Consider the following 27,943-nt stretch of genomic DNA (forward strand, 5'->3'; position numbering starts at 1 on the left):
CTCGTACAAGTGGTTGTGCCCAGTTCAGCCACTCTCGAAGCCCACCCAGCCGTCTCCTCCCCGTCCTCCCGTCTCTCCCACCCCCTCCAACTCGTCTTCTAAACACAAGGCGTTCCTTTGTATTCCCATCCATTGCAGAGGCGCGCGTGCTGAGGGAGGAGAGAGAGCCTGCTCTTGAGCTGCAAAGCTGCCGCCAATTGCTGGGCGTCGATTTCTAGTCTCACCGTGAAACATCCGTCGCTTTTCAAATTTCTAGATGTGTTAGGGGCGTCGGGTTAGGGTTGCTTTCCAGAACATAAAGGGGGAAGCCCACACTCGACTCCTACCTAGAAAAAAAAGGCTCGGGGGGTCATGGTGATGCTCAGATGACTTCATCTCCTCTTCCTCCTCCGACCTCCCGAGAAGCTGGTCTTGAGGCCCATTCTTTCTCCCCCGCCGCCTGCTCCTTTCCCTATTTTTTTGCGTTTGGGGGTGGGAGGGATATTTTTAAACGGGAGCTGGGGAAGCGGTTGTGATCTGGCGCGGCGGCAGCACTAGATCTGGGGACTGGGAAGAAGGAACCTTGGGGAGGGGGATACTGAGCGGTGGACGGAGGAGGAGGAAAGAGGGAAGGAAGGGACCCGGACACACGCAAGGCGTTTGAATGACTGCAGCAGCCCCGGCGGCAGAAGACAGACCTGCGAAGCGCGGGGAGTGGGGAGGAAGGGGAAACCTCCCAACCTGATCGCTCTGTCCTCCTTAGCATCTGGCTCCCTCCTTTGGCTGCTGCAACGCTCCGAAGAGGAGGAGACGGAGGAGGGGCCTCAACCACATTATTATTAGAACTATCAAGTATTATTCCTGTGCGAGGAGGTGATTTCCTCCTCCCTTGCTCCTTCCATGCGCGCGCCCGCGCGCGCCACATTCCCTGCTTCTGCCCAGAGCTATCGGCTGCCTCCGTTGCTGCGCTCCCTCACTCTGCGCCTTCATCCCCATCCTCTTCATCCGGAGCTTCCTTTGCTCCCCCGCCCCTCCCACACGCTCTGCACCCCGGCTTCTGGATTGCTCGCCCCCGTCCCCTGCAGAGGCGGCTGCTGCTGCTGGAGAAGGAGAGAAGGAGGGAAGTGGAGGGCTTTCGCCCCGGCTGAGCCATGCCGGGGGGTGGCCGCGGCTGCCGGAATCAGGGATGGGGCGAGAGGCTGCTGCGGAGCCCAACATCTCCCCACCGGGGGCCTGGGAGGCAGAGGAGCCGCCGCCGTCGCTGCCGCCGCCGCTGCTGAAAGACAACGGGCGATGGGTAAGTGGGAAAAGCCCCAGCAACCCACCGCCTCTGCCCCCCTCTCCACTCCACCCCTCCATCCGCGGCACCTTCTCTGACCTCTCTTGCCCCCTCTTTCTCTTCCTCCTCCCCATCTTCCCTCCGATCCCCATCCCACTGCCACCTTTCCCCGCACCCAGACCCCCCTCATCCCACCCATCTCCCCCTTTGACGTGTTTTCCCAGTCTGCCCCACACCCTCGCCGCCGCTGACCCCACTGATCCGCCTTTCCACACGCGCTCTTTCCCTTTCTCTCCACCTCCCTATTAGGTGTCCTTCTCTTCTACCCTCCTTCACATCTTTGTGTTTGATTAGGAAAGGGGAGGGGACTTCTGTTAGGAACTGATCGGGATGCACAATTATTTTTTCCACTGTCGCTGTTGTCGCGGGGGTTGGGGGTTGGGGAGAGGTCACAGCTGGTCCATTCTCTGAATCTGGCCAGGTAAGGGCGGTCTCAAGGGACCAGGCGCCCAGCACCATCCCTCCATTAGAAAACCCAAAGTGTTTTTCATCCTACCCTGCCATGCTTACCTCTGAGCCTTGGAAAGGATTGGGTGTGCTTATGTGTTGGAAGGGAAGGGGGTGCCAAGGACCCCACTGTAACCCCTCGGGGGCCCCCTCTGCAGCTGCTTGTGTCATCCAGGAGGGAACTCCGAGGGTGCTTCTGCTCCTCAGTGGTGTAGGGAAACAACCCACCTGTATCCGCAGGGACGTTTGGGACCTCCAAAATATGACTGTCACCCCAGCAGCTCATTGGGAAGGGGAACCTCCTGCATTGCAAAACCAAGGCAAGCCAAGGTCGGACTGCAAGCCCACTCTTCTTGCCCTCCCTGCGAAGGAGACCGACCGACAAGCCCACACCTACAAGCTCAGGCACTGCAGCAACAGCCGGTCTGCTGCTGCCCAGCTCTCCAAGCCAGGAGGGCATTGATGGTGCATCTGTGCCAAGCCTGCACCGTTCTGTAGGCAGTAGATAGAGAGGTGGAGGAGAAAGAGAGAGATGGTGGTTGTGGATACTAGCAATGCTATAGAAGAAGCCCAGAGATTTCCTCTGCTTCCTGGCTCCCTCAGACATCCAGGTTGTTGTGTTTGTTTGTAAATTATCCCTCATCTGGGCTGAATACAGAGGCTGTGCTTCTTTCCCCTGGTTTATAGGGCCACTGGTAATGCCTGAAGATTTGTTAGATGGAGCGCTAGATAGACAGATCTCTCTCTCACACACACACACATGGTGAAGGAGGAACCACCGTGTGCAGCTCCATCACTGTGAGATGTGATTGTCTTCCCAAGTACAACAAAGGTGTTGTGGTGGGGGCTGGAAAGCAAAGCCGGTGCTGCTGCAGCTGTAAACCTGCTTAGGCAGTATTACAGAAAGGGGGGGGGAGGAGCAAGCAGGAGGATGGAAAAGAGGAATGACCGGCCTCCACCACTTTGTTTCTCCAGGGATTTTGGGGTGACACCTGCCTGGGATGTCTTCTTGGGTCACATTGAAGCTGCCCTCTCAGCGCTTTGAAGAAGCACTAAGTGGACACCTGGCTGGAGTGAAGAGCTCCACATAGTAAAATTTTAATGATGAGGAAAGCTGGCCTCATCGGCAGCAAGGATAGCATAGCAGAGCTTTTAGCCTGTTCAAAGCACTTCAGATACGTCATCTTGGTAATGTTGACAACAGTCTTGTAAGGTAGGCCAGTATTATTATCCGCATATTGTAGGTGGGGCCAGTGGGGCCTTGCCTTGCCTAAGGCAATCTGGTCACTTCAAAGCAGATCTGAACTTGAGGTTTACTTGACAATTATCTGTGGGCTGATTTGCACATGGGTATATGTCACACAAGTCAATGCACAATGATGACTGAGAGTATGAACTGACTCCACTGAAAAAGTATGCCATCTGAGTAGGGGCATTTTGTGATATAAATAAATATTTGTGGTGTTAGATTGGAGCTCACTCATTCACACATGACAGTCATCACTTGATGTTGCAGTCATCATGGGATGAGCATGAATATGTGAATCAGACCTTAGAGTGAGAATGGTACTCAATGAACCACCAATTCCCATTTCATGAGAGGTTCAGTTGCCCTACATGCCCCCCACGTCCACTGCTGAGAATGAAAGGAACTAAGTCATCTGTAAATCCCAACATACACATACATGCATGCATGTCAGAAGAAACTGAATCAAACACAGTGCTCAGTACCTTCCCATACATATGAGCCATAGGAAGCTGTGTTCTACCAAGTCAACCAGCCAGCTGTCCAGGGTTGCAAGCAGAGGCCTTTCCCAGCCCTACCTGGAAATGCTAGGAGTTGAAACTGGGACCTTCTGCAAAGTATGCACTCTACCATTGAGCTATGCCCTTCCCCTGTCTACATCCTTTTCCCTTTACAGCAGAACTCAGGTCACCAAGAATCTCAAGAAGAGCGTTCAGTGCACATCCTCTTTCCCTGGAACTGCCGTGCCTCTCCCTCCATAATTACCAGAAGAGCAGCCTTGTTAGTAATTTGCAGGAAAAAATAGCAGAATCCTGTGATACCTTAAAGACCAACATATTGATTACGGCATAAGCTTTTGTGGACTATGGTCCGTGCCTTCAGATTTGTGAAGTGTTATCCTGAGTTGCAGATACATATATGCATGGTGGGCTGGTGGGCTTGTAAACAGTGAGGGCAGAAGAGTACAGAGACGGTGATAATTTTGTTATTAACAGTAGCCATACTAATTCTAAGACAAGTCCTCGTGTTACCTGGAAGTTTCTCTATTGTTGCCATCTTTTCCATCTGTCAAGAACAAATCTATAGTCTACAGCTGCTATACTCTATTATTTAGTCTACTATAATCTAGTTACTATAATCAATAGTTACTTCCCTTTCCCCCTGTGTTGTGTGACATGACATACCATAGGGGGTGTGACCCCCATAGGCTAGAAAATCTGGGAACAAATTTGAAATCAACTAGGAACTGGCTGCATAGATGACATTTTTTTCAGAGACTTGAAAATGGTACAATAGGGTTATCATTGCAAGTATGTACGCATGATCTCTTTTTTCTGTCCCATTGGCCTTTGGTCAAGCAGGGTTTGAATCGCTTGAAAAACCTGCAAAATCTGTTTAACCCATAACGAGTCAGGGAATAAAATGAATGTGCATGCTACTGTGCTTCTACTGTACCTCCTTCAAATCTCTGAAACATGGTAGTCAATATGGCAGCCTGGATAGAGCAAGGGAACATAGAAATCTGCCTTATACCGAGTCAGATCATTGGTCCACCTGTCTCAGTATTGTCTACAATGACTGGCAGTGGCTATCCAGGGTTTCAAGGTAGGGATATCTCCCAGCCAGGGGTATAGTCATGCAGGGTCTTGGGGAGTCTTAGACCCTTTGCTTTTTTGGGAGCAGCGTCCCTGTGTCTCTAGCATCCTACAAGCCAGTCAGCATGAAAGGGGAATGGGTTAGCCACTGAGAAGAGTCTTCTAACATGCTTCCTTGTCCTTTCCTGTGGATTGGAGCCAATCGGAGTGAAAGGAGGTAAGTTAAACACTGAGAAGATTCTTCTTGGTAGCTAACACTCTCCTCTTTCAACATGCTTATTGGTTCCTAGGCATGATCAAGGATCTCATTCTCAACCACCCAGTAAAAAAAAAAACACGGGGAGGGGGCATGGCTGTGATTAATATGAAGGGACCCTGCACTTCTGAGTTCACCCCTGCACTACTGCTCCCAGCTCTACCTGTAGATGCCAGGGACTGAACCTGGGACCTTTTGTATGCCAAACGGATGCTCTGCCACTGAACTGCAGCCCTTCCCTGAATACCCACCTCCAAAATTCCATTCCATTCTAAACACAGAAATAATAGTAGGATAATCAGCACAGTATTCTTGAGTGAGATAATAAAAACAGAGATCTTAAAAAAAAAAAAAACACGCCCCAGGTCCTTCTGTGTCCTTTTGAGAGGGAAAATGCCCAGGTCTCCCCCCCCATGCCTTTGAGAATCCTTGAGTCTCTGCAGTGAAGTCTTGTAAACAGTAGACTTGGACTGAAGCTTACAATTACCACAGGCCATGGCAAAGCTCCCAGCATAGTATCTGGACCTCCTAACTCAAGGTGGCTTTGCAGTAGAGGCAGGACGTTTGCTGCAGGTGTGACATCCTTTTCTGCTGGGATGCTACCGGACACCTACATCCCATGGGGTGGATCTCCTAAATATAGAGATGACCCAACTGGATGCAGAGTGTATACAGCCAACCATGGCGAGGAAACCTGATCAATTTTCTCTGTGGATTCCAGCTCACATTAAGAAGGTCCTTTCCCAGATTGCTGTCCAAGCAGCTGCCTTTGCTACAGTCCTGTTTCTTTGGGTCTGTGACGCCTGCTTGAAATGCCACAGTAACCCTCAAGCACTTTTAGCTGCTTGAGGGATATGCTATGGCCTCTTCCTTGTAGAAAATGTATGAAATGCATATATCTCTATCTATATGAAGACGTAGTTTTCTGTGTTGTGTCCTGGGATCTATTTTTGCAGGACTGAGATCAGAGCAATTGAGATAGGAATGTATGTATGTATTATAAATATACATACAAAGAAAACGTAAGCCCATACTCTTCTCATAAGACTGAAAACTGCATCCAATTTGTCAGAAATCAGAGTTTCTTGGGAGTTGTGTCATCTTTCTGTATCCAGAGCTTACATGCTTATCAAAGTGTTGTGCATGTTTTGGGGGTAATAGTTATTTAATGGAAATAAGTTTGCATTATTTCTTGTGTGTATTATACAACGCCCATCTGCTGCTTGTTCAGCTTATGCATCTGTTTTTGTGTGTATGCTTGCCTAGTGAGCTGAAAGTTACACATGCGCACTACTATGGGATGTACACAAAGCATATAGAGCAGCCAGGGATTAGAAAATATTTTAGCTAGCAAACGAGGGTTGTCAACGTTTTCTGGCAGAGGTCCTATGCCTGTTACAGCTTCAGGACATGCAGAAATTTAGCTGCTGAACGGTTTCCTATCATTGCATCTCCATGCTGGGAAAAGCTTTGCCTGCTGAATTTCTGTTTGCTGTGGAGCTGTTAAAGGCACAGCAGTTCTGATGGGGGGAAAGTTGGCAACTATAAGAGCAGTTCAGCCATTTAAAAAAGCTGCTTAAAGAAATTCCTTTTTTGGATATTTTAAAAGAAAGGTTGAATAGATAGCCAATATTGCGTGTGTGAAGCTATAACTAAAGATAACAAGTTTGCAGCATTTGTGCATGCAGGTGTGGGACTTCTGTAAGAATAGAACCTCACTGCACTTGATCCTTCAGCACCATCTGGCTCTCCCCAGGCCATCATGTGTCATGACTTTCCTTAACCTGGTGCCCTCTGCTGCTTTGAACTACCACACCCATCAGCCCCAGCCAGTGTGGCTGATGGGAATTGTAATCTGGGAATTGTAGTCTGAAATAGGTGATGGGCACTGGGTTGGGGAAGGTTGATGTAGCACTCTTAAGGCCCCCTCCCTCTTCCTTATCCTGTCCTTGCTGGGCAGCCATTGGGCCCCTTCTGTGGAGCATCTGACAACTGTTGAGCCTATTATTATTATTTATTATTATTTAATTCAATTTTTATACCGCGCATAGCAAGGCTCTCTGGGCGGTGTACATCAAATAAAAATATATATTTACATTCAATTTAAAAGCACCTAATCATCAAATCAACAGTTTAAACATACAACAAAAGTAAGATTAACCTAATAAACCCATATCAAATACAAATCAGAAGTAGTTAGAAAGAAAAAATGATGGAACATATAACTATCTTTATAGACATTAAATACAAATACTAAAATACTAAAAATATTAAAATGCCTGGGCAAAGAGGAAGGTTTTCACCTGGCGCCGAAAAGATAGTAAAGTAGGCGCCAGGCGTACCTCGCCAGGCGTACCTCGTTTCATTAGCTCTTTATCTACACATGGTTCAATGTGTGTATACCCAAGATCTATATATTTTTTTATTTACAAAAATGTATAGACTTAATAATATTAATAATAATAATAAATCTCTTAAGCATTTTACATAAACTAGTATAACATTTTTATGTATATGAACAGATAAGGAATGTGTGTATAATCTGATTGCAGCTTCTGCCCTCTGTCACACACACACACACACACACACACACACACACACACACGCACGCACGCACGCACGCACACACACACACACACACACACACACAGAACTGTGCATTAATCTTTAAGCCAGAAGATAAAACTCTGCATGGAGACAGAGGTCTTATCAAGCTGCTACTCGATTTCCTGCCACAAGCTTTCTTGAGAATAACATCTCAAAGATAGAAAGCAGAATGGGTAGATCAGACAAAGGGGGGAGGATTGTGAGGGTAGGGAGGGTGCAGGATAAATGCCAGTGGCCACCACCCACCCAGGAAATTCTCCTGTAAAAGCCCCATTGACATGAAGAGGGGCAGTGGGCAAAGCTTTGCAGTGGGCTGCAACTAACATTTGCCAAGGCTGGCATGGCTTGAGGTGGAGTTGTGCGCTCTGAAATGAGCTCTTTGTACATTGTTGGAATCTGTGACCTAGTCAGAATGGGATACGGTTTGAGCAGGAGGAGGTGGTGGTGCTGATGAAGGCTGGTACAGCCTATAGCAACACCAGGGCAGGGAGTGCCAGGGAAGATGGTGGCAAGTGATTGCCTGGCAATCAAGCCTGGCTCATATCTCTGAGTCAGATCATATGCACCAAAGGGCAGTTTCTGCTCATAATGCCTTGTCTGCAATTGCAGCCAACTGGTGAGAGTGGGGCGGGCTCGCTTATCTTCCAGCTCTCTTTTCTTTCCCCAGGCAACCTGCTAATGGTGAGCACAAAGCAGAGGGAGAATTACTTTCAACTCACTGTGTCTGTTTGTGGCCACTAGCTTCACAGGGGTGTGCCAGAAATGGTCAAGTTGTTCTGCTTTCCCCTTAAGGATACAATGGGAAGGAACGGTTGAAGTGCACGGTGTACCTTTTAAATCAGGCACGATGCATGCAGCTTGGAAGGACATAGTATTTACCCCAGTCCAGGTATCACATCGATGCCAGCATGGCGATTGCTCCAGATCAACTGCAGATGAATTGGAAATGGACTTGAATTTAAGATAAAACTGACCAGCAGAGTTGTGCTAACGGAGACAAGCTCTGGGGTGGTTATACTGTTAGCTGGGGAACCTAGGAAGCTGCTTTATATGAAGTCAGATTATTGGTCCGTCTATCTCAGTATTGTCGACGCTGACTGCTAGCCACTTGCCAGGATTTTAGACAGGGCTGTTTCCCATCCCTACCTGGAGATGCTGGGGATTGAACCTGGGACCTCCTGCATGCAAAGCAGCTGCTCTGCCACTGAGTTACAGCCCTTCCCCAAAGCAAATGGCACGCAGAAGCTCCGAGGCGCAATCCCTGGCATCTGCAAATGGGCAAGGAAAGATACCCTGTCTGAAATCCTGGAGAACTTTTCTCTACCAAAGGCCCCATTGGCCCACAGCCTGTTGGGGTCTGCAGCCGATAGTGGGTTGAGCCAGAGCCAGAAGGGAGCAGAATGGGCAGGATTGCAGGACTGCATAGTACTCTCTTTCTCTCTGTGGCACTCCCTCTCTCCCACTCTCTCTGCCACCCCATCTCTGGGGTGCATAAAATGCCACAGGCTCCACACCCTCATCTTACAACAACAGCAGTGCATTAGCTAAAAAACCACTGGGAGCTTCTTTTGCATAAATAGGGTTGCAGCTTTACACTAACTCTGTTTCTGTGCTTTTCAGCAGCCATCTAGCATGCAGGGGAAGCATTTCCTATCACTTTATTTATTTACCTCACCTACTTAATTTCAGTGTAAATATAGGAACAAAATCATCTCTCTTTTTCTTTTAACAAAGGCAGCTGGCTCTGAAGAAACCTCTTCCGAAATGTTCTATTCTAAAGTAAACAGAAGTCCACCCATGATGTAGAGAGCCTTGGCTCTGAGGCATCTGTAGACCATTCATTTCCAAACTGAGTGCTGGGGCATCCTATTGTACCATCGGAGAACTGCAGATATAAGTAAGTTAATTAGGTTGCAATGCTATGCACACTTTCCTGGGAGTAAGACCCACAGAACACAGAGGGGCTAGCTTCTGAGTAAACGTGTGAAAGCTTGCCCAATGAGCCAGACGATCCATCCAAAAAGGAGGCTGCCTGTTGCCTCTCTGATGATTCATTGCACAACTATCTACTCCTTGCAGGAGGGCACCTCTTATCTCTTTGTACGAGTCATTCCACTGGCTTGCCTCCTTCCAGTCAGAATGGATACCCAGAATAGTGACTCACCCAGAAACATAGGGAGTGAGTGTTCATTGAAGGCAGATAATTCTAGCTCTAAAAGTTTAAGAATGACTTGTAAATTCTTAGCTGTAATTTGGAGGCTGGGGGGGGCAGTGTCTCTCAGTATTAAAATATTGAGAGATCTCTTTAATTAATGAAAAGCATTTGTATCCCACCTTTCTCTGCAAAATGCCCAAGGTGGCTAACAAAATCAAAACTAGCATTTCAAAAAGCACAAATTTAAGATGGCAGTTAAAGCACAAAATAATCTTTCTAGACCCAATACTTTTTCTACATGTGAAAGCATTCAGTCATGTGAGCTCCCAGTTGCTCTTCAGAGTGGCACAGTTTAGAAACAGGTTTGTGAGAAGGGAGCCATCCTTCTCATGATTCCTGTCCCTGGGATATTCTGCTCATGATTGTAGCCTTTTTCAAAGTAAGGTGCTCAAACCCTGATGGCAAGAACGTTTTGTTTTATTTATTTATTACATTTATATACCGCCCCATAGCTGAAGCTCTTTGGGCGTTTGACAGCAATTAAAAACAATAAAAACAAATACACAAATTTTAAAACACAAAAAACAATTTAAAAACACAATTTAATTTAAAAAAAAAAACAATTTAAAAACAGATGCTAAAATGCCTGGGAGAACTCCCAAGTCATTAGGCCTTGCTTGAAAGTTGTGGCTGCTGTTGATTTAATAGTTAAAGTAAATCTTCCATGGGCCCAGCAAAAAGCCTGCAGTATAGACACACTCTCTGAAACTTATTTCTAGTGTAAAGCCTACAATCCTTTTATGGATAATTGTTGTTTTGACTTCAGCTTCATTAGTTAGGATACTTAACAAATAATTGAAAATGAACAATACAAGGAAGACAGCAGGTCTCAAAGGGACAGGAACGCTGTGGCTGTGTGATTAGCCCAAGGACAGACGTCATGGCAGAAGCTGTTTTAAAATAAACTTTTAATTTTACATGCTATTGTTAAAATTTGTGAGTTAGAAATCCTTGCCAATCTACTGCAAATTTCCCAGAGATCTCAGGACACCTATCTCCTGATCTACAAGAGCTCTGTGCACTGTTGTGTCATCAAGGCCAGTTCTACCATTAGGCAAAAATAATGCAGTGGCCCCCTGGCAATTCCTCATGAAGCCCCCAGCTGTTCCCTTCTGTTGGAGGACAGTAACTGAGTATGCCATTGCCATATGACCTAACCTGGGGGCTAAACTAACCTGCTGCCCTCAGATGTCAGGGAGGACGCTGTTCCATTATCAGTGTTTAAGTCAGTTTCAGCTTCTAATCTGGTTGGCGTCTGTGTATGAAATGGGGAGGGAGTGCCATCCTGTCCTTTGCCTCAGGCAGCAAATCATCTTGGACAGTTTATTTATTTATTTAAAATATTTCTATCCCGCCCTTCTATCCTACAACAGGGCACTCAGGGCGGCTACAATAACATTGCACACATATATAATAAAATACACAATAAAAACACAAACATTACAGTAAATTGAAATGCATAGGATACAATTAAAATACATAAAATGCATTATGCATACACATACAAACATACATACATGTATATATCTGCATACACATATGAGGGAGTGAGAACTTAAAAGATAAAAGTAAAAGATAAAAAACTTAAAATGGTGTCAGGCTGACCCGTCAGCCCCAACCAAAGGCTGTACGGAACAAAATAGTTTTTACAAGTTTCCGGAAAACCATCAGGGAGGGAGCAAAGCGGGCTTCTTGGGGCAGGGAATTCCAAAGGCTGGGAGCCACAATTGAAAAGGCTCTCTCCTGCGTGCCTGTCAATCTAATTTCTTTCATTCCAGGAATGCAGAGGAGACCAGAGACAGATGATCTTAAATCCAGGGTAGCAACATATGGGCGTAAGCAGTCCCTTAGGTACACTGGTCCAAGGCCGTTTAAGGCTTTAAAGGTCAAAACAAGCACTTTGAATTGGGCTCAGAAACAAATTGGGAGCCAGTGGAGTCGATAAAGCACAGGGATGTTATGCTCCCTGCGCCGTGCTCCAGTTAACATTCTGGCTGCTGCATTTTGGACCAACTGTAGTTTCCGAATCGCTTTCAAAGGCAGCCCCACGTAGAGTGTGTTACAGTAATCAAGCCTCAATGTCACTGTGGCCAAGTCAGCTGCTTCTAGGAACGGACACAGCTGGTAGACCAGTTTGAGTTGGCCAAAAGCACTCCTGGCTACTGCAGCCACCTGATACTCCAGCAGCAGGGCAGGATCCAGAAGAACTCCCAAACTGCGGACCTACTCTTTCAAGGGGAGTGCAACCCCATCCAGAACAGGTTGCATCCCTATCCCTGGGGCAGTTTTTCTCTAGGCCAGCAACACTTCCATCTTGTCTGGATTAAGTTTCAGTTTGTTAGCCCACATCCAGCCCTTCACAGCCTCCAGGCACTGATTTAGGACAGTTGGAGGCACAGAGGGTGGAAAAGGAAAATACATTCCCAGCAGCAGTGTGAAGGCCTTAGAATTGCCTTCCCAGAGAGGCTTGTCTCTCTCCATCCCTATTAGCCTTTAGACCAGAGGTGCCCAACACCTTTTGCCAAATTGTGGCGAATGTGTTAACATTTTTGCCACATGAAAAAAGAATTACCTGTGTTTTTTGGAGGCAGAAAAATACACAATCTTTTCATTAAGTAGTTCAGGGAAATCAGGCATAAAATCAGTTAGACTACATCTCAACTCGGCCTCCAAATTTTAATCCAATATCTGCGACCTATATTTTGATTTCGCCATTTTTACCACATAAAAAGTTGATTTGCAGAGTGACGTTGAATGAAAAATTGAAAACAGTTTCAGAATAACTGCATTTAGAACTCCAAACTCAATTTGATTTAAAATATGAGTTCAGTAGCAATTGAATCATCTTTCGAATGCTGAGTACTTTGAAGTAAAATCACATTTGTCTTGAAAAAGTGCCTCTCCAAAGAAAAAAGCCCCACAAGCTCTTGAGATAGTTGAGAATTGTAGATGCCAAAGTGAAATGGCTCTTGCCATTTTTATTGTATAAGACCCAAGGACCAATCTGTGATTGTTAAGGGCCGAGGGTGGATGCTTTTTTGTACTCTTACATGTATAAGATAATTTAATTAAACATTTATTTTTTAAAATAGTAGAAGTAAAGCACCAATTCATCACAAGTCAATAGCTGTTTTGCCATATGTGGGGAGTGGCAACTGTGTTGGACACCAAGGCTTTACGTTGAGTGAAAACGATCTTACTTCAGAGAGCTTTTAGGGTTAATGGTGTGTGATGTATTATTGAATCTCTTTTGGGTTATCAGTTGCTGGTTTTCTGCTGGTTGCGGGTTTTTCTGTTAGCTGCTCCTATTTTCCAGTTTCTTGTTGTTTCATCTTTAGTAAGATTGTTACTGTTTTTAAGCTTTGCTGTAAGCTGCCCTATGGATTGAGTAAAGCGGGGTATAGATATCTTAAATCCGGGTGGGGGATCTTTTTGGCTTCATGGGCAACATCCTTATCAGGATCAGCCTTGCAGGCCAAATTTGACTAGTGGCGGAGCCACCCACCTAAATCACATGATGTCACAATGTTACTGTGTGCATGGTGCTTTGAAGGCCCAAACTCGGGATTTCAAAGCACCTTCCAAAGCTTTGAAATTGAAGGTTTTCCTCCATCATTCAGGGAGGGGTATGCATCAGAATCCCCTACTGAAAGGGAGGTTTTCCCTCATTGTTTTAGCAGAGGATCCCATGAAAGATTGGCCCATGGGCTGGAGCTTTCCCACCTCTGTCTTAAATAAATATAAGATTTAACAGTTTGCAAACTAACGTCTAGTCCTAGATTATTTTACTTGGAAGAAAGCCCTATTGATTTGCTTGGTCAACTTCCAAACAAATGTGTTTAGGATCCAAGGCGACAAATCTATGACTGGAGTCCTTACCATATCTACTCAGAGGTAAGTCCCATTAAATTCCATGGGGCTTACTAAGCAGTGTTTGGATTGCTGCATATATTAGTTTTAGAGCAGGGCAGAACTAATGATTATGATCAGGCAAGGAAAGTGGAAGCAGAAGAACTTGGGCATTTTTTGCAATACTTGTAAATATATGCTCCACTTCTTTAGGCAATGCAAACTAATTAGCAAGCACTCACCAAGAAGGAAGCATAATTAGCTAAGGAACCTCATGTTTGTGGCCAATTTGCATTAATCAGCCCTGGGTGTTGTGGAAGTATCACTGCCACCATCTTATAGAATGGGAAACAGAGGCTCTGTGAAATGAAATTTACTCTTCTGAAGAATACCAGAAGTAATTAAGGGATTAAAATCCAGGAGTCTACTAACAGTGCAATCCTGTATTTAGATGTAAATCCCATTGGGTGGTATTCAATGGTAGTCCTACTCAAAGTAGACCCAATGAAGTGAATAAACATGACTCACTTAGGTTTATTAATTTCAGTGGGTGCACTCTGAGTAGGACTTCGTTGAACACAACCCATTGATTTCAGTATGGCTTACTCCCAACTAGATGGGTATAGGATCGCAGCTAGGAGTCTCTAAGTAATGGCTCCATCAAATAAGTAGGAAGAAAACTGTGGAGTGCATAAGAAGTAAGATTTCCATTTTAACCTTGAGACTGTTTTAATTTTTTTTTCTTAATCTTGTTCCTTCACTGGATCTTCCCAGAGTTTTGTTCCTTGATCAATAAAATATTACTTGCTTTAAATAACCCTAACCCTAACTGTGAAACCTATGGGAAATCATCCTGGAGTGAGCACCTTCTGGTTATATTTTTGACTGCTGTAAAATATTTCCTCTTTTGAGGGCAGGGGAAGTTATGCATTGAGCACCATGTATGCCAATGGAGTTGTTGTATGCCATCTGATTTAGAATTGTCTCCATTGACTTCAGTACATAGGACGTTGCCTTTTACTGAGTCAGTCCCCTGGCTCATCAGTTGCTACTGACAGCTGTGTTCTATCTCCACTGTTGGAGGCAGTATGCTTCTGAATACCAGCTGCTGGCAACTGCAGGAGGGGGGAGTATTTTTGTGTTCAGGTCCTGCTTGCAGGCTTCCCATAGGCATCTGGTTGGCCACTGTGAGAACAGGATGTTGGACTAGATGGGCCATTAGCCTGATCCCAGCAGGCTCTGATTATGTTCTTACGTTCTCAGCATTGTCTACACCAGTGGTTCCCAAACTTTTTTTCCCCTCAGGCAACAACCCAAAAGTGCTGAGGGTCTTGATGGACCACTTCTGACAGCAACTACAGTATACTATTAGAAAAGAGGTTCTGGCTGTCTTCTTATTCCTTTGTGTTTCAAGTGCCTCCTACCCCTATCACTTGAGGTCCCATCCCACTCACTTTTGTTCCATATATTGACTCTCTTTTTCTTACTGCTTCTTCATTCTTTGTCTCACTCTCTTTTTCTGGCTGCTAATTTTCTCCACTCCTTTCAAGTCACTTCCTCTTTCTTCCTCTGTCTCTGTCATGATGCTCATCCTCTCTATGGCTTTCAAATGCCTCCCCCTTTCCCCGCACTTCCATTCTGTCCCATTCACCTTCTAGGCGGACACCAAGTGTTAAGAATTACAGAGAAGCTGCTGTGGCCACCATGCACAGCTGCTGCTCCGTTATGCTTTATGGACATGGAACACCGTTTGTGGACCAGGATCTATACACCAGCAGCAGTTCTCCAGGATTTCAGATTCACCAGGATTTCAGTAAAAGTGCATGAAGGCAGAGGCTGCAAGCCCTTAAAGCACTTGCAATGCATTCCTGTGCACTGACTTGAGAGCAACCCCACTGAACTTATTGGAACAATTCCCAATAAACCTGCAAAGGAATGGAGATCTGGAAGAAAAAAGTTGACAATGCAGATTGTCAAACCCTCTTCACATGCATTTGTAGAAATAGAACAAAATCAACTTTTGAAATAAGAACTCTTAGTCCTCTATTAACTTATGTGAAAGCAAGTTTTGTTCATTTATAGCGTTTATGTCAGCCTATAACCAGAGTTCTTAGACATCTCACAATAAAAATGTTATTGTAAGCATTAAAATCAAAGCATTAAAATAGATAAGCAACATAAAATTAAGCAATGGAGAATAATCAATAAAACCGATAAGAGTCAAAATTCACCAACAAAAGATCTTAAAAACATTAAAACCCCTTTTTTAAAGCTTGAGAGAAAGTTTTTTAAAAGTCTTCACTTGATGCCAAAGAGATCCTGAGTGGGTTCCAGATAAGAGAGAGTTTCCATAACTAGAGGTGCTACCTTCCATTGAGAAGGCCCTGTCTCTGGTTGTTTTCTGCCACACCTTGCTTGGTAGGAAAGACCCTCTAAAGACTACCTTTTGGCTTCAGTGGAATTTCAAGTGATGTGCTTAGACTCACAGCCAAGGAAGTACTCTTGCAGTTTGTTCTTATTCAGAGTTAGGAGTGCTTAAGCCCATTTAAATCGATAGCACTAGGCACACCTAACTCTCTACATGGGTCCAGATTTTGTGGGATGGGCTTCTCCATAAATATATTTGGGACTGAAGAAAGTTCACTTGAAATGCACCTGTTGTTAATTTAAAAAACAAAAAGCAGAGCAAAACCACAGCGGAGATACCCCTTTAAATGGCCACAGGGCATAAACTCTTTTGCTAGTCTGCAATCTTCTTTGTATAATTGCTATGTTGGTTTTAGTTACAGTAGGATAGTTATTATAGCATTAAGAATGATTAGAAATGAACTGCAAAGAGGGCTATGAAAACAACTGTCTTGCAAACACTGTGCCTTGAAAAGCCTGTTGAATCTCCCACACTCCTTGTTACTAGTGCAATAGTAATGGAGAGTATTTGTTTCTTTCCATTTGAGCACTAAGATTTAAATCTGCTTCAAACTTATATAGTTAAAATTGTACTTCTAGGTGCTGATAACTGTTAAAGATCCCTTGCTCTCCTGACAGAACAACCATGTTGTTGCTTCCTAGGGTGAGGGTATTGCCTAAACTGGCTTAGGTCTGTCATTGATTGAGGTGTTCAGGGGTGACGGGTGTAGGATTATTGGGACCAAGAAAGGGTGAAACTCTTGGCTCGCACTCTGGTTGAAGGGGTTATGTGCAAGTTCAGATGCTCTGATGTGCCAGACATTTGTAAGCCACATGAGAACTATGATGATCCTTGCTAAGCCCAAATGGCAGACTTGAACTTGAGCAGAATCAGGACAGGTAGTATAGAGTTAATAATATTATAATCGACACTGCACAAACTCCCTGCATTAATTGGTACCCTCCTTTTTCTGGCTTAGAGCTACAATGCTGGAAATGGGTGTCAGCTCTCTGGAGCCTGAAACTAAGGGGGAGGAGCCTATTATGGTGGGGCAGAGCCTCACAACTCAAGAGCTGGAGCTTGTTGCACAGTGCAAAAATTCACAACAAGCCAAGCAGAGTATGAAATTATGTTTTAGCCCCTCAACCTGAGAAGGAGGCTAAACCCTGAAGGCCTAAGCAACATCATTTTAGTGCCAAACCTGTCATGAAGGAAACTGTGACTTGTGTTTTGTTTTTAATACTGAATTTTAAACTGTTGTAACCCACCCTGGTACCTGTTGGTGAAGGGCAGGTAATAAATGTAGTAGCAGTAGAAATAATAGTAACAATTCATAATGCTAAGGAGGAGGGGGGAACAGATGAAGCACATTCTAGCTGGAGTTATGGTGGATGTATGAAAGCTGCATAAGGGGGTAGCCCTTTGGAGGAAGGCAGGATGTTCTTTGTTGACTCTTTGCCCAGCGCAAAAGAGCAGTGTAGCCGCTGCCATCATAAGGGAGGTTAATTAATAAGATCAGGGAATTTCAAGGATAGAGTCAATCTTGTATGCCCCAGAGGCAGTACTATTAAGCAATGTACAGTTATTAATTAACAATGCTGTTAGATATTCCTCTTCTCTTCTTCTTTGCCCAACATACCTAGATCTTAATAGATTGGGGGTTTGGGGGGGTTGGTAGGAAAGATAACCCTGCCCTCTCTGGAGTCCTTCCCTCTTTGCTTACCTAGGTGAATATTTCACTAATGAAACCGGTCAGTGGAACTTTGGTTCAGAAGCTACTTTACTTGGAAGTGGGGTTTCCAGATCATATGCTGGAGAGATCCTTACTGCCTTTAATAACTGCATAAAACAGACAGCTTGGGGGGACTGTTGCCCTCCAGAATTTGTTGGACCACATCTCCTATTGTCCCTTATTGTTGGCCATGCTGGCTAGGGCTGATGGGAGTTGGGGGTCCAACAACTTCTGGAGGGCCACAGATTCCCCATCCTTTTTGGCCAAGGCTGCAGTCCTTACCCCACTCACCCGAGAGTAAGCCCCACTGAATTCAAAAGGACTGTATGTCTGAGTAGACTGCTGATGGCTGCTGTCCACTGGTACTAAGAGGATGGAAGTCAGGGAGGCCAAGATAGGCAGAGCCAGCTAATTCTAGTTTTGTCCCCATCCTCCTCCCTGCTGAATTCTACAAAGGCAACACTGAGACTAAGGAGGAGGGGGGCTGATAAGCAGCGCCACCCCCTGGACCAGTTGTAAAAAAATAAGGCAGGCAGGATGGGGCTGGCTGAGGGCAGACTGAGGTTGGTGGGGCAGTGTCCCATTCGCCCTAATATACCAGTCTCCACTGGAGTAGACATGGTTAGGATTGTGTCTGCTGTCACACAGCTGCAATGGTGAAAATCTGCTTATCTCAATTCATTCCCTGTTCACAACTACTGCAAAGACATAGCAGTCTTAGGCCATGTTGCATCTGGAAATCCATTGGTGGTATCTTGTACTCCCATTGCTGGCAGCCTGATGATTCACTAGTTAAACTTACAGAACTGGCTTGTCCCAAGCCCAGAATGTGACAGACACCGATATAGGCAAATAATCTGCTTTGACAGCATCTCAGCAATAATTCCGTCGAACACCAATCAATGGTTAACCGTGTGAAAGCTTTTAAGTATTGCAGAAACTTTCTTCAAGCAAAGTGGTTATACATAGCACAGAACTATCTGAGCACAGTTCTTGGGTACCCTGATTGTTTTCAGACAAAAAATATATATGGCCTGCCTCACTAGATTTCTTCCTGGCTGGAGGTAGGTGAGTCTTGGCTAATTTTCTGATTACAGATGGGAGAGCTGATTACAGCGGTGAGAGATCAAATAAAACAGTGGAATAGGCCTAAAGCTATCAGGCTGCCTCAGAAAAGTTTCCAGACTTTAAAGATGGCATAAATATAACCCTAGGAGCTACAAATGGCTGAGGCTCCATAAAGCATATTTACTGGTTCTTCTTGAATTTTCAAATACCCTTCCAGGATTGTAGAAAAGATGCTGTCACTTTGTGATAAAAATGTGAGGTTCATTCTCTTCTGTAATGTGTGAATTGGCTCTTGTGCCACCGAAGTGGGTGGTGTTTGAGCCTGAATAGCTAGTTTGGTTCTTTCATGTGTCATTCCTCCACCCTACTCCCCACAAGCTAAACAAGTGGGAATCTCCCACCAACGTCCCTTCCCACAGGTGCAAAGAAAGAGGAATAGAATTGCTTTTATCACCCTCAGTGCTATGCTGAAGTCCTTGGACAGAGTCTGAGGAGAGTTGCTTGTTACCTTCCTAAGGTCAAACCATATGTAACTTTAAGCTAGGAATGGGTGAATCTATTCATTCCAATTTCTCCCAGTTTCTCATTTTTCTAATCTTAAATTCAGTTCTCCACATTTCCACATCAGTTTGTGAATTTTTTAAAAGACCTTCTGAAAATTCACCAGTGGATTTCTGCTAATACGTTTGATTGCAATCTTGCCCAAAAAGACACATTTTTACAAAGCAGTTCCCCCTAATATAATGCATTTTAATGTTATTTTCACTAATATATGCATTTTAAGGCACACTTTACTGTAGTATATTCATTTTTGTACACAGTACTTGACTGGAGAACTGCATTGCAAAATTTGGAGAAGTGTGAATTTCGAAGGATACCCATGCTTTGGTCCATGTATTGGGTTGTATTCAACTAAGTCCTACTCAGATTGGACCCATCAAAATTAATGAACGTATGTTAGTTATTAACGTCAATAAATCTACTCTGAGTAGGATTGGCACTGAATACCACCCATTGCTTTAGAAACTGGATTAAGTATGTTCACTTTTAAATGTGAACACACTCAAATTTCTCCCGCATTCCCTATTTTAAGCACATTTTACCACCCCATGCTTGTGACTGGCCTTGTCTCTTTGCAGCTGCAGGAGCTCCTCAATCCTGACTGGGTGTTTCTGGTTTTGTGTTTGCGTTCCCCCGTGCCATTTTCCCACTGCTGCTTGGCTCTATTGCTATTTATTTTAGTCTATTTCTTGCATGCATGCATGATTTCTTGTGTCCTGAGACCTAAAGGAATCCTGCTTTCCCACCAGTTCTTGCAGTTGTTTTGTGACCACTCCTGCATTTGGCATGGCCAGGAGAACCATAGGATGGCTTTTGCATTATTAAACAACCTTTTGCATAATTTATCGGCTATTTGTGGAATGGAACAGCATCTTCTGGTTTCCTGTAAATACTGGAGATAGTGCTATTTGGTCCCAGTGATTTATATCTCAGCAGCTGAAATCAGAGTGGCTTTGCTGTCTATTTGCACATTCTTTTTTTCCCTCGTCTGCCCGTCTCTGTGGTGGTGGAGGATGTTCTTCACAGAATTCCCATGCTGTTTTGGGCTGATGGGAGTTGTAGACCACACCAGGTTGGTGGAGACTGGGCTAGTGGCTTGCAAACAAACCAGTTATAGCGCCTGACTGTACAGTTGTTCTGTTCCAGAGGAATGGCTGGCTTTGGGCTGCTTTTTGCTCCTTTGCTGTTGGTTTTGGTTTTTTCCCATAGTTGGACCACACATTTCCTGTCAACTGCGGAATGCCATTTGCGTATCTAAAATTAAGTAGTGAACTCATACCCAGGAGCTGTGATTGGCTTGAAGCTCAGGGTACACAATTTACCACAAGTTTTCTGACACAGATGTTCTTAAACCACTGAAAGCCCAGCCTACTGGCCATAGAAATATGATGTCTGCGCACTTCTTGTAATTTACGAAATGGGCTCTGGGTACACTGCAACAAAATATCAACATGCTGGGGAGACAAAAAGTTGCTTCCACACTAGATCCCTCTCCTTTTAGTGCTACTGAGGTATTGCTTTTCCACAGTTAGCTGGAAGCAGAATTGAAATGGAAGGTTCCACACAAGCACTTAATAAAGTGCTCTGTTATCTAGCAATGCTCTGCCTTTTGACCAGAATTCTTCTGTTTATTCACAAGTAAGTCCCGTCCAGCAGAGGTGCCCAGTAATGCTTATTAAAGCTTTCCCTCTTGTAGTTCTGGCCTGATTGCTTCTCAATGACTGTGGGTGGAGGATTAGTGATGGCCTATTTCCCCAGTGTCAGTTTCTGTTCATGTGGGGGGAGGGTTTAATTACTAGTTTCCTCCCCCCCCCATTTTGCTATTAAACGTAAGATAAAAATAGTAAATGAAGTGTCCCATCCTTGTGAGAACAGAAACTGAAATGGGGGCAATTAAGAAAGGTTACCGAATGGGCAACTAGTATTCTATTCATCACGGATTCCCCTCCTGCACTCATCAGGAAGCAATAAAATGAGCTGAACCTGCAAACAGGATTTGTGCTTAAGAGGAAGATTTGGGGAAAAATTTCAATGATTTAATAGATGCTGTAGAAAAATGGAAACATTTTATCTAATATAATTTATATTTATGTTTCCTATGATTTTGTAAAATCTGTAACTTTTGTCACTCCATCCTTGTAACTCCATCTTATATTAATATTTTTTAAAAATAAGGTCTGAAAAAAATGGGTTGACAAGACCAGAATGCAACACTTGGACAACTATGTTGTCTGAATGCTCTGTAAAAAGTGAGTGAATAAAGGATTGTAAATAGCTGCTCTAACTTTTGAGCTGTAGACAACACTTCCTCAGATAAAACAACAAAAAGTCTTATGGCAGCTTAACAAACAAATGCTATTACGGCATACGCTTTTGTGGTCTGAATCCATTTCATCAGGTGCATCATGAAGTGCTGTTCTCACTTTGCAGGTATATATACACATGGTGGAAAGGGCAGAAGGGTTGGGTTGGGGTGTGGTAAGCAGCAAGGTCAGAGTGAAATAAAATGCAAGAGGTACAGATGGTAACAATTCAGTTATACCTAGAATTGGTGACCTTTTACAGCAGCAGGAATGGGTGATAAAACAATCATCTTGGCAATGCTGCATTAATTAACATCTGCAGTGGGAAAGCAAAGCATTGTCTCTATTCATACCCAAATGAATAGAGTTGAACTTCTTGAGGAATTGTAATTCAGCAGTTTCATGCTAGAGCTTCCCTTTGAAATTCCTTTGTTCAAATACAGCCACCTTAAACATCAGTGGCACAGTGTTCTGCAGCTAGACTGAAATTTCTGAAAGATTGAAATGTTCTCTTACTGGTTTATGAATATTGATATTTCTGACGTCAAATTTGTATCAGTGATTCTTTTGCATAAGCTACCCCTCTGGAAAGATCCTCCATGGCGCAGAGTGGTAAGCGGCGGTAACACAGCCGAAGCTCTGCTCACGGCCGGAGTTCGATTCCAACGAAAGGAGGAAGTCGAATCTCCAGTAAAAGGGGTTGAAGTCCACTCAGCCTTCCATCCATCCGTGGTTGGTAACATGAGTACCCGGCATATGCTGGCGGGTAAAGAAAGGCCGGGGAAGGAACTGGCAATCCCACCCCATATATACGGTCTGCCTAGTAAACGTCGCAAGACGTCACCCTAAGAGTCGGAAACGACTCGCACTATAAGTGCGGGGACACCTTTACCTTTACCTTTACCCCTCTGGAAATACTTCCTCAGGTGGTTTGTCCAAGTATAAGTTTGCCTGCAGTACAACCTTAGTGAAAATTCAGGATTACTTTTCTAGGTAAAGAGGGAGCAAATGCTCTAATTTAATAAGGGTTGGTGTAGTGGTTCCCCAACATTTCCCCATGGACCACCTGAAAACTGGAGATAGTCTTGGCAGACCACTTAATGGTTTTTCTACCTCTTGTAATAATTTTAATGCACTGTGCTAGATGCTGCATGAATTTTTATTGCTTCTTTTATTTCTTATAGCAGTGGTTGCCCACCCGGGGGTCACAAAATAATCCCAGGGGGAACAGAAAGAGCCAGGAGAAGAATTATTTATTGTTTTAAAAAAATAATTATTGGCTTGTCTGTGCACCACCAACTTGTGAACCTGCACGGCATTTGCACGCAGGCTGAATTAATTTATAGTACAACATAAACATGTCTACTCAGAATTAAGTCTCTTCATATTTAAAGCGGCTTTCTCCCAGGTAAATCAAATTGCACCAATCAGACTAGACTAAGATTTTGTTGGAAGATTTGAAGCTGTACTATTGGGGGAGGGGGGACATGGGGGAAGTAAAAAATTATGTCTATAATGAAAGGACTTAGGCTGCAGTCCTAACCAGGTCTACTCAGAAGTAAGTCCTATAGAATGTAACAGCCAAATGAGGTAGGTTAGGCTGAGAGTTAGTGGCTGACCCAAGCCAGTAAGTGAGCAAAAAATGATGGGTTAAGTAAGCTTTAAAAATGTGAAATTGCACATGCTCAGTGTATTTTTGTTGCTATTTATCAAGGCTTTGAGTGTGTTTTATACAGTTGTAGATGTTCATTTTAAATGTATTTTTTAAATATTTCAAAATACGTTGTTGCCCAAATTTTGTTTGTACTCTTAACTTGAGTTCTTTGCATGGTTGAGGGTTGGCATTGGGGGAGAGCAGGGCTCTTGTGCCTTTAACAGCTGTGTGGCAAGCAGAAATTAAAACAAATTAAGTTAAGCCTTTTTGAGTATGGAAATACAATTATGTGGAAAGCCTCACCTGTTGGCATACTGTCTGTTAGACTTATCATCATCATCATTTGGAGCTTCCTGAAGAGGAGACATTATTGTATATAGGTGGAACACTTAAAACCAGAGTCCAAATGCCTTGGGATCAACCAGGCTCTGTTTACCATCCTGGGTATTTTCCTTCTATCTTCAAAATTTGTTAAAAGTTGTTTATATTGTTGTAACCTGCCCTGGGTCTTTCTGGTGAAGGGCAGGTAATAAATATCCTCATCATATTTGTTTTTGAGAGGAGGTTACAAAAGGGATCCCGTACTCATAACGGTTGGGAACCACTGTCTTATAGTGTATTTTATAATATTACAGTTTGCTTTCCATAAAACTCAAATTGTAATACAATGTAAGAAATAAAAGAAGCAATGAAATACAGTTAAAATTAATATGAGTATTTAATGTGGACATGCTGTGGACCACCTGAATGAATCTCATGGCCCTCTCATGGACCACAGAACACAGTGTGGGAACTAAGGTTGCCAGGTTCAATCCCAGAGACTGATCCTGTATCTTTAGGAGAAGAGAAAGTCAGCCAAGTGCAGGTGTTCTTGAAACCCTGTAATGGGAAAAACCACAAGGTGGAATTCTCCCTTCCCCCTGCATAACTTTTAAAGATACAGAAGACCTCTTGGAGGCTGGACCTGGCAACCAAGAGGTCTTTTGCATCTTTAAAAGTTGTGCAGGGGGAAGGAAGAATTCCACCTTGTGGTTTTTCCCGTTATAGGGTTGCAAGAACATCTGCACTTGGCTGACTTTCTCTTCTCCTAACGATACAGGATCATTCTCAGGGATTGAACCTGGCAACCCTAGTGGGAACCCTTAGGCTAGCAGAATCATTATAGTTGTACTATGTGTGATAACCCTATTATTTTGTGTTTATATTAGTATTCCCACACAATCAACAGGCTCTTAAAATACTATTTTCTACTGGCAATATATCAGCATCTTTGAACTATTCACATGACTGTACAGTGGGCTCAGCAGAAGTGCTCCTTGATTCTTCAGTGGGCTGACAGTCAACATGAAAACTGTAATGTAACTGGTGAATGTCCTAAGCCAGAAAGTCTGAAGATGCATGGGCAAGTCAGAGTGGATCTTTCTGAATCTAACAGTGCAATCCTAACGTTGTCTAGTTAGGTCCTATTAAATTCAGTGGGGCTTACTCCCAGGAAGTGGAGTTAGGATTGCAGTTTTAGGCAGTAATGCCTGTTTACTGTTTAGTAATTCCCCCTGCAATATAGCCACATTTTCAGCTATACAGCCTGAAATGCACTGAGACTTTACTCTGTTTGATTAATACATTTCCACACAGTCTTGTAGTCTCCCTTACTGCAGTTGCATATCCAAGAGCCCTATTTGCAATCCATTTATGATAGAGCATTAGATTGAAACTGACTTCAGCCGATTCTGTCTAATTGACTTTGCTGGGATGAAATCAAAGTAATGAGCTCCTCATAGGAATGATACTGACTTTTAGCCCCTTTGGCATATAGGAAAATAGCAAAAGCCATCTGCTGCTGTCCTGTGCATGGGTACTTGGTCAGCAGCTTCCTCTGCCAGTGGTAGGAAAGAGGCTCCATGAGGGGAGGAGCCATAACTCAGCAGCGGAGCACATGCTTTGCATGCAGAAAATCCCAAGTTCAGCCCTTTTACGCTTCCATCAAAAAGAGATGGACGGCTTTAAAAGAAGATTAGACAAATTCATGGAGGACAGGGCTATCAATGGCTACTAGCCATGATGGCTGTGCTCTGCCACCCTAGTCAGAGGCAGCATGCTTCTGAAAACCAGTTGCCGGAAGCCTCAGGAGGGAAGAGTGTTCTTGCACTCGGGTCCTGCTTGCGGGCTTCCCCCAGGCACCTGGTTGGCCACTGTGAGAACAGGATGCTGGACTAGATGGGCCACTGGCCTGATCCAGCAGGCTCTTCTTATGTTCTTATGTTCTTATGAGATGATGGGAAAGGCGTAAGATCCTGGATAGTCCCTTTCTGCCAGGACAGCCAGTACTAGGTGTGATGGACAAACCATCTGACTTGGATCATAAGATGCTGCCTTGTACTGAGCCAGACTGGTCCTTCTCACTCAGTATTCTCTACACTGCCTGGCAGCAACTCTCTGGGATTTCAGAAAAGAGTTTGTCCCCACTCCTACCTGGAGATTTTGGGGTTTGAACCTTTGTGACTTCCTGCATGCAAAACATGTGATCTTCCACTGAGCTATGGCCCCTGCCTCTGTAAAGGGTTGGTATAAGGCAGCTTGCTATTGCCATGCACAGGTGTCCTAGAGCTGTTTCCTTTGAGAGGCACAGTGTCTGAGTGTATGATATCCAGTGTCTCTAGGGAGCAGTTTGTGTGCAATGCACAGACCCAGGGTTCTTTGGGAAGCCCTCCTCAAATTCCACCAGTGACGTTAATGCTCAGGGGAAGCATGTTGTGGACAAAATTTGTCCATGACATTTCCTGCCACTAACCTGTACTTTCAATTCCCCACCTGAAGGGTTGTGGGGTGTGACAGCTTTAAGCCCACCTTGTAATGCGGCGGGTCTTGAGTATGAAAACTAGTCCTCCTGGCTTTCTCACTGCCTACTATTAGAAAGTTATATCTGAGTTCAAAACCAGAAATCCCTAGAGGAGGCAACTGTTATTTCTCTGTGAAATGACCAAATCTGGTGTGTTGAGAATTAGATTTGGGGGAATATTTGCCAAATCTGCATTCAGCTTGAATCTAATACCTGCTACTTTGATCATAGTTGATAGGGTCTTGGTTTATATACTAACTTATATACTCCTTTTTCCTTTTCCTGAAGAACTGAAATGCTTTCTAAAAATCAGCACCTAAACCTTGCTTGTGAGTTTAACATAGAATGTTTGCTTTTAAGTGTAGCCATTGTAAACCTGTTTTTGAGGTATGCTGTGCCTGTCTGTAATGTGGAGCAACTGTTAACTAGTTACTCCTATTGGTTAGGGTCCTCTAGATGCAAGGGCATTATTTGCAAGAGGATTTATCCCTGCCAAGCAGAAATACACTGGGTGGGCTGACCATCCTCTTTTTAAGCTACCTCAGACTCGTTTCGCTACATACATTGCAATCCAGGGTGGGGATGAATTTTTTTTTTGCAAATCTCAATGTCAAGTTCATTTGCACAGACTTTTTTTTCTAATTTGTTCTCCAATCTCAGTGAGGATCTAGTCCCCCTCCCTGTTCTGCTAAAAATACAATTATCGCATATTATATGCATTATTATACTATTATATGCATATCCACTCCAGTTTCCCTACAGTAACTAGTACATAAACAGATACATACAAAAATGTGTATAATTGTGGGTAGGGGAAATAAGTGTTTTTAAAAATATAGTTGTGCTGCAGAAATATAGTACAGCATGTGGTTTGATTGTCTGATACGTATTACGCATATAATATACTTTTTTTGGTATCCAATTTTACCCATAATTTGTCAGGCTTTTTAAAGAAAAATGACAACAGTGTATGAGTAGCTTGGACATAAGTGGATATACAGTGCAAAAGGTGGTGCTCTGTGATCAAAGCTCAGTCAGATTGGGACCTTCAAATACTGTATTTAAAACTGATTCCTCCTCCATTCCTACTCTGGGGTATTTCATTCTTTCTCCCTTTCACTAACTGCATGATTCTTAAAATGTGTGCGTGTGGTGGTGGGAAATCTTATATAATGTTTGGGATGAGGTGATTGCTGGGTCTTGCCAGAGCTCAGGAGGAGGAAATGGAGAACAAAAGAAGGCTGGAAAAATAAATAAGGCCACTTCTTGGATCAAATGAATAATGTGTACTGGAAGGGGATGTGTTCCCCTGCAACATTTGGATTGTGATTGGAGGGAAGGTGGGAGGTGGAGGAAGGAGAGAGACCCCTTGGATTAAAGTGTGGAGTCATGTTTGGGGGGGGGGAGGAATGCTTTTTGCATTGGATTGGCTTATCATCAAACATTCCTTGAGGCAGAGAAGGAGCCAAGTTGAGACCCCTGCAGACTGAAAGGGAGGGGGAATGAGGGAGGAGGGGAGGTGGGGCTTCTGCTCTATTCCAAAACAGTAATAGAGCTGCTACTGTGGGAAAGTGATCCTGCTGCCAAACCTCAAGTGAAGGGATGACCAGGGTATGTGTGTGTGGTGTGTATGTTGAGTGGTCCAGCCCTCTGTTTGTGCTTACACAATTTTTTTCCAGCAGTAATTTAGCTAGTGTTTCCCAGTGCTCCCACCTTCCTTTTTCTAAGCCTCCTTTCCTGAAACCAGCCCCACAGAAAAGATATCAATTAAGAAAACGACTTTGCTTTCTAAAGACCACAATCAATCAATCAATCCCTGCCCTCCTCTCCCCAGATGCTTTGTAAC

The 27,943-nt window shown here is 44.0% G+C and overlaps 2 protein-coding genes across 5 annotated transcripts in view; both read left to right on the top strand.

Annotated features, from left to right (window-relative positions):
- SYNGR1 (synaptogyrin 1) overlaps window positions 1-27,943 on the top strand; it is a 229,589-nt gene that overhangs the window by 138,189 nt on the left and 63,457 nt on the right. The gene's annotated exons all lie outside the window — the stretch shown is intronic.
- MGAT3 (beta-1,4-mannosyl-glycoprotein 4-beta-N-acetylglucosaminyltransferase) overlaps window positions 133-27,943 on the top strand; it is a 56,356-nt gene continuing 28,545 nt past the window's right edge. For 2 of the 4 annotated variants that reach the window (XM_061639169.1, XM_061639165.1), the window contains exon 1: window positions 593-1,276. The gene's annotated coding sequence lies outside the window, so the exon portion shown is untranslated. Of the gene's footprint in view, window positions 1,277-2,740; window positions 2,865-9,344; window positions 9,367-27,943 lie in introns of those variants that run through there. The other 2 variants (XR_009764411.1, XM_061639170.1) reach the window with 2 other exon arrangements.

This window comes from Rhineura floridana, chromosome 8, assembly GCF_030035675.1.
Source record: "Rhineura floridana isolate rRhiFlo1 chromosome 8, rRhiFlo1.hap2, whole genome shotgun sequence".
Taxonomy (NCBI): Eukaryota; Metazoa; Chordata; class Lepidosauria; order Squamata; family Rhineuridae; genus Rhineura; species Rhineura floridana.